Source organism: Lutra lutra, chromosome 13 (genome assembly GCF_902655055.1).
Source record: "Lutra lutra chromosome 13, mLutLut1.2, whole genome shotgun sequence".
Classification (NCBI taxonomy): Eukaryota; Metazoa; Chordata; class Mammalia; order Carnivora; family Mustelidae; genus Lutra; species Lutra lutra.
Genome location: NC_062290.1, coordinates 28,580,389 through 28,594,299, shown reverse-complemented (window position 1 = coordinate 28,594,299; position 13,911 = coordinate 28,580,389).

Genomic DNA, 13,911 nt, shown 5'->3' with positions numbered 1-13,911 from the left:
TTATTCTTATGAATTTCTTAAGAACATCCTCCCCAGCTTTTCATGTATTAATTTCCTAGGGCTGCTGTAATGAAGAATCACAAATGTGTGTGTGTGTGTGTGTAAGGCAACAGGAGTTTATTCTCTCATGGTTCTGGAGACTAGAAGTCTGAAAGAAAGTGGTGGGAAGGGTTAGTTTTTCCTGGAAGCTCTGAGGGAGAATCAGTTCCATGCCTCTCCTCTAGCTTCTGGTATTTGCCAGCAATCCTTGGCATCCCATGGCGAGTAGATACAGTACTTCCTTCTCACTCCCATCTCTGCCATCTTCTTCACAAGTCATTCCCCTCTGTATGTCTGTGTCTCCACATGACCTCCTGATAAGGACACCAGTCACTGGATTGGGGTTCATCCTGACCCAGCATAGCCTCATTCTTAACTAATCACAACTGCAAAGATCCTATTTCCAAATAATGTCACATCCTACAGGCCCAGGTAGATAATGATTTCTAGAGGGACCCTATTCAATCCAGTCTGGTCCAGTACTGTGGGCTGACCAGAATAAGTACAAGGTCCAGGAAGAGGAGGTCTCCATCCCAGGAACCTTGCCAACACCCTATAGAGTGGTCCCCATGGAGATGTAACTTACAAGTAGCAGCTTCAAAGACCCAGGGGTCCCTAATGTAGAGCCCAAATATAGAAGCCCTCAGAGAGAAACATCTTTCTTATTGTGAAATGCTTTGGCAATCCATAGTAGCCAGGCTTTGCTGGATTCATCCATCTGGCTGTTCTGTTAAGATGCATTTCCAAAAGATGAAAAAGAACACAGTTTAACTATGAAAGAAATAGGGTTGGGGCTACTAGGAGCCTTTAATGAATGGAGAGATTTAGTTTCCAAAACTTGTGGCCACCTTCCATAAATCTTGAGGGTTCCTAACATCCTGGGCAATTATGAAAACAAATGGAGCAAAACTGTCTCTAGCCATGACCCTCCACCTTTTCCAAGTTCCCCTGATTGCATAGCTAAGAGCCCGGGATTTAGCTTCCTTTAACACACACTCTCCTCAAAACTAAATAGCTTTGTCACAGACGAAGAGTAAACATACTCAGATTTTTTTTTTTTTAAAGCCCAGGAGGACTTGAACAGTACTAATTTTTTGGTTAGACTGATGAGAACAATAATGTGGCTTTTCACCAAGAAGCATCCAATGCCAGATCTCAGTCTCCTATTTCCTATTTCTGTCCAGAAAGCAAAAAAGAAGCTTTTTTTCTATTGCGTCATTCTAGCTACACACCTGCCATTCTATAAGCCAATGTTAGCTCCAACCATACAAACCCATGTTTCCAATGAAGCTTCTTCACGAGTCGCCAAAACTCAAGTATAAAGAGAAATTGTGCTAGAAAAGAGGATGCTTCTTAGAATTCATAACACTTCCTTACTTTGCTGACTATGTTTTAGAGAGTAATGCCTGACTGCCCAGGGGGATTTTAGAAGAATTGTTGGCTACATACAAAAATGAAAAAAATATGAATTAATTTTAATTCCATAATAGGTCTCTGTGGTTGCTGTCTATCTCAAAGGAAGGATTATGAGAAGGAAAAGTTTTCATTCTATTCACCAAACATCATAGTTAATACTATTCTGACATGAAATCTTTGTTTACTTCATGTAGGAGGTGTAATGGATTTGTCAAACTAGTTCTTTCTTTCAGAGGTCCTGATTTAAACCTCCTATAAATCAACTTTAGTTGGCTCAATGTCCTTACCCACAGTGATCTTAATTCTGCAGAAATAATGACTTGGCTTTCCACTCAAGCCTATCCTTTATCTGTGGCTTTAAAAAGTGTTGTCAAGGCCATCAGTACTGATATTATACCAGCTAGGCAGGAAAGCCCAGGGGGGAAAGAGCATGTGTTGATTGATGGTGCCTATTTAATATTTGGGATATGAGTGATCTGAAGCTATCTTTTTGAGCAGATGGGCTGGTTTGCTGTTTCCTTCTTAAGCTCTAAAACCTTTTATAGTCAAAGCCTGGGGTGGGAGGTGGGGATACCAACACATTACCTGAACTCATGATGGGCAGGGATGAGGTTAATTGCTAATCCCTTCTTATTCTGAGTAACCACTTTGAATTCTTAATCACTTCCTCAGATTGAGGTCTGAGCAATTTTTGGTGGCAATATGCTTTGCTAGTTTTCTCAAATATAAAAAAAAGTTTTATGTGTTTATGGTTGTTAAAATAATATATTCAAACTGTTAAAAATATTCCAACAATCACAGCAAAATAGTTAAAACATCCACCCCCCGAAAAAGTTTTAAGAAGTTAAAACATCCTAATTTGGGTCACTTTGAAATAACTAGCGTTTGTATTTTAAGGTACATCCTCTCAGGTTTTTTCTAGGCAGCACATACATTGCATAACATGTAATAGAATATAGTTATAAAAGTTGCATTATACCATATATACTAAATATATATCAGATTCTTTTTTCACTCTGCATTAGCTCATGTGTATCTTTCATTATCTAAATACAGCTCCTCTTCATATGTGGAAATAGCTCAATAGAATTCTGATTTTAGGGATGAACTTTTACTAGTTTCCTCTTGGTAGATCTGCTATTTTTCTCTGCCACAAACGTGACGTATATTTTGAGCATATTATTTCCTTATCCACATGCAGCTTGTATTTTGTGCAGCTTGAACCAATTATTTGTTGCCTTACATGTTTTTTTCTCCTCCTATAAATAAATTTAAGCACTCATGGTCAACCACTTCTACAAAACTTGGCCTGATTCTGTAGGGATCAGAAGGAGGGCATATGAATCTGGGTGTCATTGCCATCACTTTCTGAATTATTCTCCCTGCTCTTCACTATAATATGCACACACACACCAGTGGGCACACATGTATGCATGTGCACACGCACAAACACGCACACACACGCACACACATATCATGTGCAAGTATGCACATCCATGACAAACCATTTCAGGAAATGAAGTTCTCCTTCCCCATAATGCTGACCAAATACATTCCCAGATATGTTGATTTTAACATTTTATACTTCATATTTCCACAGTTGGCTATTACCTTTGGAAAGTATGTTTCAACTACCAAGTCCAAATATGAAAAGGATTTTGAGTGTTCTAACAAAGGAAAAAATGGCAATACCAGCATTCTAAGTAAAGCATATTCTAGTCAAGTTTTTCAGAAAATCATCTCACCTGGAAAAAAGAATCATCTTTCAAATTCCTCATTTTAGAGATGCATACGTCTAGTGCAATTACTAGGAGAAAGTGTAGGGTCATGAGATACATTTGTGCCAAGGTTGTCACTGTGAACATAATGCAGTGTGACTTTTTTGCAGAGAACTGTGTGCACATGCCTTTTGACTTATATTATTTATAATAATTCTGTGAGGGGAGCTGAGCAATCTTATCCCCATTTTGTAGATGAGGACCGTGATCCTAGAGAGGTAAATGACTTGTCCAAGAAGACTTGGAAAAGTCTCTGAGTCTAACTCCAGGGCTTTTCCATCTCATCTGCTTTGCTAACATAGATGCCACTGGTTCATTTATAACTCCATAAAGTCTTTCTGTTATGATAGCTTTCCCCCACTTCAGAGCTTGGGTCCACAATACCATTGGGAATGAGATCATTTTCCTATAAAATGTCTGTTAATAAAACTGTTACACATCTGATTTGTTAGTTGTCTGTCAAGCATGAGTTTGCCTCCTCAGTCCTCAGCATTTTTAAATGTTTCTAGGGACTTGGTTAGGGGAAAAAGAAAGCTGCCTCTGACATGCTTTAATTTCTAATAGTTTTGTTGCTGGGCTGGTGTGACTATTAGATACACACATCCCCTCTATGTCCATTGCTAGCTGTCCCCTTTGGCTGCCTCTATAAGGCCACACTCTGTAGTTCTTTATCAACCTAAGTATTTTATTGCAAAAATATATCAAACCATGCTTTGCGGATAATCCTAAATCCAATATATGTTAAGTTGTAACCACTGTTAACACTTTGGTAGAGTTCTTCCATTTTTTCCCCACATTCTTTCCAATTTTTTTAATGTTATGCTTGAGTTTGGTTTGTTTTTAAAAATTTTTGTTAGATTGGAGGTAAAAAGGTTTGTATTCTGCTTTTTTAATGTAAAGTTATATCATAAGTATTTCCCCATGTCATTAAATAAATCAAAGCACATTCTTATAGTGAACTACTTTGCAGCCATGTTTATAAAATATTTAACCGTCCTTCCGTTTTAGGCCATCTGGTTGTTCAGGCAAGATTGTGGCGATGAGGAAGGCTGGTAAGCCTGGATCGTTTCCTGGAAGTTTCTGGCAATTTATACTTCCATTGATGGTGCATGAGAATGTCTTTGTCATGGTCTCTTCTAAAAACCTCAGCACCTTTAAATATTTTATTAAAACTCATTGACAATATTATAAGCAAAAATAATACCTTATTTTATTCTAGTCACCAGACTTGGACATGTTGGCTCTTCTGAGGTCTACTGTAAGACATTCTAGTTTCTTTGCTTTGTGGTATTTTGTTATCTCTTCATTGGGCCCATTTCCTACCTTAGGATGAAGGGAAGATGGTCTGGGCCCAGGCGTTGTCAGTGAGGGACAGAGCTGCATGGCTTCCACTAACTGTCCATTCTCAGGTTAAAGGGAATATTCTCACAGCTCCTGGCTCAGCCCACATGCCACCCAGGTAGGTTCTGCCAAACTGAGTTCTGTCCCTTCTCTGCCTGCTCTCTGACAAGTGGGAATGCCCAAGCGCCCAATGGAGCTCACTTCCTCAGCATGTCCTGTGATTTAGTCTGTTTCTATGGTGTTTTACTTAGTAGGCCCAGGGCTCCCAGGAGGTGCTGTATCATAGCACCTTTATGCCAGGCTTTTTCGGGCTTAGGAATTGCACTTAGTTTGATGAGAAAGGCAGATATAACCGGATGAGGAGAGAAGGCATCTAAAAAAAAAAAAAGACACTTTTTGGGTGCCTGGGTGGCTCATCTGGTTAAACATCTGCCTTCATGTGGAACATGATCCCTGGGGTCCTGGGATCGAGTCCTGGGTGGGGCTTCTGGCTCAGTGGGGAGTCTGCTCCTCTCTCTCCCTCTGCTCCCCCCCCCCCGCCAACCCCTTGTGCTTGAGGTCTCTCTCAAATAAATAAATAAACTCTTATAAGAATTTGTTATTCCTGCAACAGAGGGAGTTTTCGAGTTGCTTGAAGCTTTCTTCCTCCAACCAAAGGGCTGACATTAAGGAGCACCTGGTGTCTCGGGCTCTCTTTTCTTTTTTTTTTTTTTTTAAAGATTTTATTTATTTATTTGACAGAGAGAAATCACAAGTAGGCAGAGAGGCAGGCAGAGAGAGAGGAGGAAGCAGGCTCCCTGCTGAGCAGAAAGCCCGATGTGGGGCTTGAACCCAGGACCTGGGATCATGACCTGAGCCGAAGGCAGCGGCTTAACCCACTGAGCCACCCAGGCGCCCCTCGGGCTCTCTTTTCAAGGCACAGTGGTAGTGTGTTTCAGGGGGCCAAGCACAAGTCACAAACTAGTCCACGGTTCTGGAAGTAAGAGTAATCTTCTCCAGGTTGGTGGCATCTGTTTCAATTGAGACATTTTCCTCTTTTATTGGATTCATCTTTACAGATATTTTGATTAGAATATCAGAAGATTCCATCAGTGAATTATAACCATGCTCTTTAATTTTTATTTAAAATTAGAAGCTCCCAGGGCGCCTGGGTGGCTCAGTGGGTTAAGGCCTCTGCCTTCAGCTCAGGTCATGATTCCAGGGTCCTGGGATCGAGCCCCGCATCGGGCTCTCTGCTCGGCAGGGAGCCTGCTTCCTCCTCTCTCTCTGCCTGCCTCGCTGCCTACCCATGATCTCTATCTGTCAAATAAAAAAAAAATTAAAAAAAAAATAAAATTAGAAGCTCCCACTGGTTTATTTTATTTTAAGGGCAATATCTGTCATCTGGGACTGTTATTTGTACAGACAGCATACCTTTATGTTTCTCTTGCTTTTAAAACTAAGAGGCCTTTTTGCCACCCAGAGAGCATGTCATCCATTTCTTGTTCCACGTTTGGTAACAGCATTTTGTACAGCAGATGGTTTTTCATGCTGACTTCCTCAGAAGAACCTGCCAAGTAAGGGAGAGAACTGATGCTTTTTTCCTCCTTCGGAACACCCACCATGTTCATTAACCACCACGGAGGCCACCAAGCAGTCTGGACAGTGGCCCTTATACTCTGTAATGTTTGTTTGGCCCTTACACTCGTCAGAAGATAAATAATAATGCAATATCAAGCATCCTTATTTTTATTTTATTTATTATTTATTTAAAGTTTTTATTTATTTATTTGACAGAGAGGGAGACCACAAGTAGGCAGAGAGGCAGGCAGAGAGAGAGGGGGAAGCAGGCTCCCCGCTGAGCAGAGACCCGATGCGGGGCTCGATCCCAGGACCCTGAGATCATGACCTGAGCTGAAGGCAGAGGCGTCACACTGAGCCACCCAAGTGCCCCAAATATCCTTATTTTTAAAAATGTTGCCAGTTTGATGAGTAAAAATAATGCCTCTAATTCTATTTTTTCTCTTTTTGATGACTATAACTTTGCCATTTTCATTTTTCATGGATTGCCCTAGAATAGAGTTCCAGTTTCCTTGTTCATGAAATGTGGCTCTGTTTTATCTTTTCATTCTTTCTGGGGAGGATTCTTCCTTCAAATTGCCTATAGCCTTCTCAGTCCCCACTGTCTTTTTCTGGCTTCCCCCTAGACAACCTGCACGACTTTTTCAAATCATCTTGCACCATCTTGCCTCTCTCTTCCTGGAAGCTTTCCCTGATTGAACCTATTTTAAAAAAACCCACAGTGTGAGTTGGATTCCGTTGGATTCTGTGACCTGGATTCTGTTCTTGAGGGTGATCTGTGACGCAGTCAGGGCCACAGCGTTGTAACCAACCTTTGCTTGACATTGAGTGTGATGCATGACACTTTAAGGTCTTCGTTCTTAAAGAAGTTGGGTTATAGAATCTACTTCATAGATAGGTTACAAAGAGCATAGTGCGATCGTGCAGGTGGGGGCATTTCCATATCATACTTTAGCATGTAACCACTAGACAACTATCCACTTAGAGCCTGCTAAGAAGGAGGAACTGTGTGGGGAGTAAAGGATGCAATAGCCCTGTCCTTAGGAAACTATAGCTTCTTGGGAGATTTGATATGAATGAAATGATTTTATAAAAACTTATACAATTGCAACCGTGATAAGTTCTGGAAAGGAAAGATATAAAGTGCTACAAGAGGATATAAGGGGAGGATTGGATTCATTCAATTACAGAAATATAAAGAGCTTCCTTAAGGAGTGGCCCTTGCATTGAGAATGATATGCAGAAGGCACTTAAGCAAAAAGATGAAAGACAAGGTTCTCAGTCAGGGCAAAGGCCCTGTGGCAAAAGGGGACATGGCAGGCCCAAGGGGTGGAAAGAGGGTCAGAGAGTCTGAAACACAGAGTCGAGGAAGAAGGTGGTGTTAGAGAACTGGACCGGAACTTTCAGGGCTTTGAGGACCATGTTGGGAATTGATGTTATCCTAAGAGCAACTGGCAGCCAATGGAATGCCTTTAGTGTCTGCATGGCAGGCAGCTGCCGTGATCAGACCTGGATATCCCAGAGATCTCTCGCTGCAATGCTGAGGGGATTGGAAGAAGGCCTCATGGACACAAGGATGCTACTTCTCATGCTTTCCTTGCAATGACTGCTCTTCCTTCTCTTGACCCCTTAAATGTATCACCTTTCTTCACCTGTCTTTGTGGTTCTGGTCTCTATATCCTAACTGCAATGACTTCCTGGATATACCTTCCTAGTGGCCTAGAAATTCAAACACGTTTTCTTAGTCTTTGCACATGGAGTCCAGAAAAATATCTCCAACTCCCTCCTACCTTGGCCCTCCTGTCCCATCAGTCATCAGGTTACATGATAGCTGGTGTATCCAGTCAACCTACCGTGCCTCTGTAAGAATTTCTTGGACCATTGTAAGACTATCTCTGTGAGCTTATCTTGGTCCTTAGATTTGCTTGGTTCTACTTTGTCATATAGAGTGCTGCTGCTAGGTCAGTATTCCCATGGCTATCTCCAGTTATGGCTTTTCTCTGCTTAACTGCCCCCTCCCCCCACCCAACTCCTTACACCAAACCTACATTTTAGCCAAATGGGCTTACTCACTGTCCCCTGCTTCCCTGCCTCCACCTTCGATGCAATGTAGGTACTGGTTTGCACCATTCCAATGCCCTTCTTCCTTTATTAACATATGTGGAAATTCGAGTCCTCATTCGTGCCTCAGCTGAAACACCGCTGTTGATAGGAGACCTTCACGGACTCGTCCAATCCTACGTGAAATTTCCTTCCTCTGATCCTCGTGTGGCACTTTACTTCTTTCTCTCTGGTGACGCATATGGCACTGGGATTTGTAACTACACACATACTGTATATTTGTCTTAGTTTCTCTACTGAGCTCTTTCCTCCTTGAGATCTGGAACCACAGAATACTCACCTGTGGATTAGTTGTAATGCTCGTACCTGTGTCTTATGTGAGGAGGATGCTTGATCAGTATTTATCAAATCAGGCTATCTGTTGTGATAATAAATAATGATGCATATATAATGCAAATTCACTTTCCTAGTTTTAACTGCTGTGATGCATTTGCTGCATCCCTTTGGAAATTTGGAGGAAATACATTTTTAATTATTATTCTCATGGACTATTCTTCACTCTTTACATCTTCAAGTATACAAATAGAAGCAAGATAGTCTTGAACTGTATGTTGTAAAGAGAAGAAAGAAAGAGGCACCCTAAGCAATTCCTTTTACGTTTCATCCTGGTTAGAAGCCAACGTAAATGCTTGTGCTACATGAGCAAGCATATTCCCTGCCGTGAAGCCTTGGCTGTTTATCCTGGGACCCCTCTCCACCACTGGCTGCCCTCAAACAACTATTAACCCCTGCTTTGAGCCAGCAAACCAGATGTGGGTTTTTTCAGCAAATTATTGGTTATTTTGCTACATGTCGTTTTTTTTTTTTTTTTTTTTTGTTTTTTTTTTTTTTGCAGTTAAATGTTTCCAGCTTCCCAGAGCATTCCACAGGAATAACATCATATTTTTCCTCCAACCTGTTAATTAACATAATTATTTATCAACCCTAAACCACAGCTTGAGTTTGTTAAGTGGCTAGCAGAACATATATTCCCTGGATGGAGCCCAGTACTGCTGAAGAGAACAAATCAGCAATAAAAATTTAAAAAAATTTTTTAAAAAGGAAAGTCTTTTGGGGAAGGAGGGACACACTTCATTCCTCCTCTTGTTTCTGGGGACCAATCACTCTATGCTCAGGCTACATCCCAGGTGTTGGCTGGATGCCCCCAGTGCTTTTCTTGTTATTGAAGCAGGATGGTTTCTAGAATGAAGGGTTACTTATGCCATCTCTAAGTGCCTCCCTAGCTCCAGTGTTTGAAATCTGTCTTTGTAGCTCCAAAAGGTTAAACCATGAAGTGGGTTAAGCTCTATTTTTCCTGCCACTCTCTAAATCTCCATGAAGGTTCTTAGGATTAGGGGAGTTCCTTTTAATGCCCTGCCCACCATGCTTCCTGGTGTTAACTGCTTTTGCATTGAGCTAATTTCTTTTCTTTTTTTCTTTTTTTTTTTTTTTGCAGTGAGACTAATAGTGCCTTTCCCTCACAAAAGCAGTTCTCCAAGAGTTCTCAAAGTGCCCTCTAGGAGTTCTGAAGTCACCCTTTCAGGGGATATGCTAGGTCAAATCTACTTTTTTTTTAATCATTTTTTAAAATTTATTTTCAGCATAACAGTATTCATTGTTTTTGTACCACACCCAGTGCTCCATGCAATCCGTGCCCTCTCTAATACCCACCACCTGGTTCCCCCAACCCGCCCCCCCAACCTCTTCAAATCTACTTTTATCAATACGGTCAAATACTACTTATTTTCTTCCCTCTCATCATTCTCTTACCAGAATATAGTGGAGTTTTCCAGCAGATCATATACAGAAACAGAAATGAGAGTCCAGCTATCTGCTATTGAGCCAATAGGAGTGAGATTTACAAAACAGTAAAAACAATGCTATCCTTCTCGCTCATATTTGTTTTCCTTTGAAAAATACCCTTATGTTCATAAAAGTGTGATTTTTATATTAACACATAATATTTTGCTGTTATTTTTAAAGACTTATTTATTTTAGAGAGAGAGTGAGCGAGCAGGGGAAGGTGCAGAGGGAGACAATCAACTCCCTGCTGAGTGTGGAGCTTAATGTGGGGCTCAGTCTCAGGACCCTGAGATCATGACCTGAGCTGAAACCAAGCATCAGATGCTTAACTGACTGAGCCACCCAGGTGTCCCCTGCTGTTATTTTAAAAGAAAATTAAGACAAGACATTCTCAGTTTTAATTTCCAACATAGCTACCATTGATAGATATTATTGCCCACATAAACAAAAGCACTTTGGGAGCCTTAATAATTTTAAGAATGTGAAGAAGTACTGAAACCAAAAAGTCTGAGAATCAGGGCCTGTCACATATCATTTGCATAAGAGGTCCTTTCATTACCAAGCTTCCATGATTATGAGTTAAATGGCATGTTCCTTAGAAGAGAAGTCAAATACACCAGGCATGTGTAAATGTTTTAACACTTTGACAAGGGCCATGACAAAAGGTTCCATCTATGTTACCATAGTTGAGGAAATGACCTCTGATCGCCCTGAGAAAGCAACCTCATGCATGGTCATAGTCAAAGTGCTCTTAGGGGCAAGCCAAAGGGCCGAGGATGAGTGAAGCTCATGGCTACGGGGCCAGGAGAAGGGAAAGACAGTTTTGGAAGTGGATTGGTGCCTGGGAATACAAACATTCGTGGGTAGGAACACCGGCTATCTATGAAATTTTTTCCTTTTGTATTATTCCTTGAGAGCAGAAAATCCATTTTCGGAACTCAGCTCCTGCCTGTGCTGTGGTTTTTGTGAAGACAATAATTAGTAGCTTTCAGTGGATTTCATGTGAAAGTCAAAGTGGCTCCAAGCTGGACCAGAGATGGATACATGTCCAAATGTTTAAGTAGAAGTTTAAATAGCTGAACCACAAAACGTTTGGATTTGATTCCAATTCCTGTAAAGTAGACGCCATCTTGGAACTTTCTGGGACTCTATTCTGCTTTTCTCAGAGCTCATTGACAAAAAGTCTTTCCAGCAAACAGTGGTTTATTAGCACATTAGTGCTCCCCCTCTCCATTCCATTCTAAAAAACCTCACACACCCACAGCCAAAAGTCATTTCCATTCTATTTGCGGAACCCAAATAATAACTTATTCACACCAGATTTGACCAAAATCACAGTCTCCCTAAGAGTAGCAAGAATTAGAGCTACTATTAAGCTAATTAGTTTTTATTGAATAACCCGAGACATCACATGAGAATGAAGAGACGTCCAGCCCAGCTTTTGAGTGCTGGGTTGTAAGTCCCTTAAATATTAATATTCAGATTTCAATGATTCATTGTTTCTTTCTGCTCATGCATTGCTACACATTCCTCAAAATTAACTTCAATAATTTTAGGAGTCCTCAAGGTGGAGATGTCTTGGTTATGCTGAGGAAGGTGCCCAATCAGCTTAGAATTTTGCTTCTAAGAGCATTCCCTAATCATCCAACCCCAAATAGCACTCTTCCATCTCTGATACCTTCAGAATGCTGTATGAATCACTGAATTCTACTCCTGAAACTAATATTACACTGTATATTAATTAGAATTTAAATAAAAGCTTGAGACATTAAAAAAAAAAGACAGAATGCTATTTGTCATTATTTGAGCTTGTCTTTCTTATTTATACATGTGTGTATTTTTGCTGATTCCCTCCTTTCATTAGAATGGAACTCCATGAGGCAGGAACACTATATTCCTAGTGCCAAAACAGTTCTTGGTACACAGTAGGCTCTCAGTATTTGTTGAGTAAAAGAATGAAGATGTTACAATACCCTTTCTGAAAATGCTTTTTCTCCAGACACAGCCACTCATCTCTGTTAGGTCCATGAAGAACCTCAGGGTTTTAAGTTCTACTAACATCTGTGGTTGTATCTTAGCAGGGACAGGCTCAAAGAGAGGCACAAGGCAGGGATTCTATCACCAAATTGTCCATGCCCATCTTGGGAACAGTATCAGCCAGGGTCCTGCAGAGAAGAGAAGTTAACCTTAATTGGACAATTTGAGGAGAGGCTAATAAAGGGACTATCTATAAAGGTGAGAGCAATTTGAGGAAGGACATTGTTGTCCACTTTGGCTAGTAATGCCAGGGACCTGTTCTCTTTTCAGAGCCCTGACAGTGTGGTCATAAGGAGAAGGCTACCTGAGATGGGTTGGAACATTCAGGAGAGAAAATATGGCCAGTTTTGCAAAGTGCTTCCAGAACAGAGCCAAAATTATGAAGGGGAGTCCATGACATTGACAGCGGGGAGAGGACAGAGGGGGATGGGAGAGTAAGACTTGCTTACTCAGACTTGCTTAGTGGGAAAGAAGCATCATGTAAAGCAACTTCCGGATTCAATGTGTGTTTACCATTGCTTGATGGTAACATTGCTGTGTTCTCAAAATGATGACAACCATAATTCCTGGCTCTATCCTGAAACATACCTGTAGGCCCTTAGGCCTGTGTTATTCTACAGCAGGGTAACAAAGGTCTGCCTCTATCCCCACCCAGGAAGGATGAGGAGGACAGAACACACCGTGTGTTGGGGGACAGGACACCCTGTCTTGCCCCATACAGAAAGCACATGTTAAGATATCTGGCAACCAGTGAGTGACCACAACATGGTCAGTATAATTATATTAGACTCCCAATAGATAGTTGGCTTTTACAGGTTTTGGTGGCCCCTCTTGGACACTTGAAACAAATGGAACTGGAATTTGTCACAGACCTTTCAATGATTCCCCTCAGAGTTGTCCTTAAAAGAAGCAAATCTAGCCCAATTCACACTCAGGGAATCTGGCTCCAGAACCTTTGCTCTCAAAGCACTGTGGATGCCACACTTGTGTCTCTTTGGTACTTGTATTTCCAGGGCATGCCAATGCCTGCTTACTGATGGCCCTAGGTTCTCTCCTGATGGCTCTCTCTGACTGGAGGTACCAGTAGACCTGAGGAGTGAGAACCAAGGAACATCCTCCACCAACAGTTGAGACTTGGTGGGAGACTCTAGTGGGAGAACTTCCAAACCTGTTCTTCACAGTCCCCCATGTCTTCTTAGCAGGACTGAGCCCTGGGAGCCCTGCTCACATGCAGCAGGACCATACTCATTCCCGTACCCTGGGTTCACTCTCTTCCCTTCTCTGACTCACTGTCCATCCTCTCCTGGTCTCAGAGCTGCTTTGGGAGCAAAACAAGCCTAAGGTACTGCCCAGTCTTGATCTCCTTACCTTAAATCTCCCCCTTGCTTGAATGTTTTCATCCTCCTAGTAAACCATTCCATGAAGAACCAGTCTCATATTGGTTATTTAAACTTTCGAGTGAATTTAAGCCAATGTGACGATTCCCCCAATTCTTAGAATTTAATGAAGTCCACCAAACTGATTGTGTTTTACCCCCTCCATCCTTCATGAGCTCCAGGAAGAATTAGACAGAATTGACTCTTTTACTTAAATCATTTCTCTGGTTTGCATTCCAAAGTGTCACCTAGCTTTGTCCTTCCTTTCTCTCCAATGGCCTGCTATGTTTTCATCCTTCGGAAAACAGCTACTTTTTGGAACAAGAAAGAAAGGACACATATATGATTCTTGTCCCTTTGCTCTTCTACTCTACTTGCTGGAGGAGTCTTTGATTTTCTTGGCATTAGTGACCACATTTGTATGATGACCTCTAAATCTGTGTCAACACCACTGATTTCTC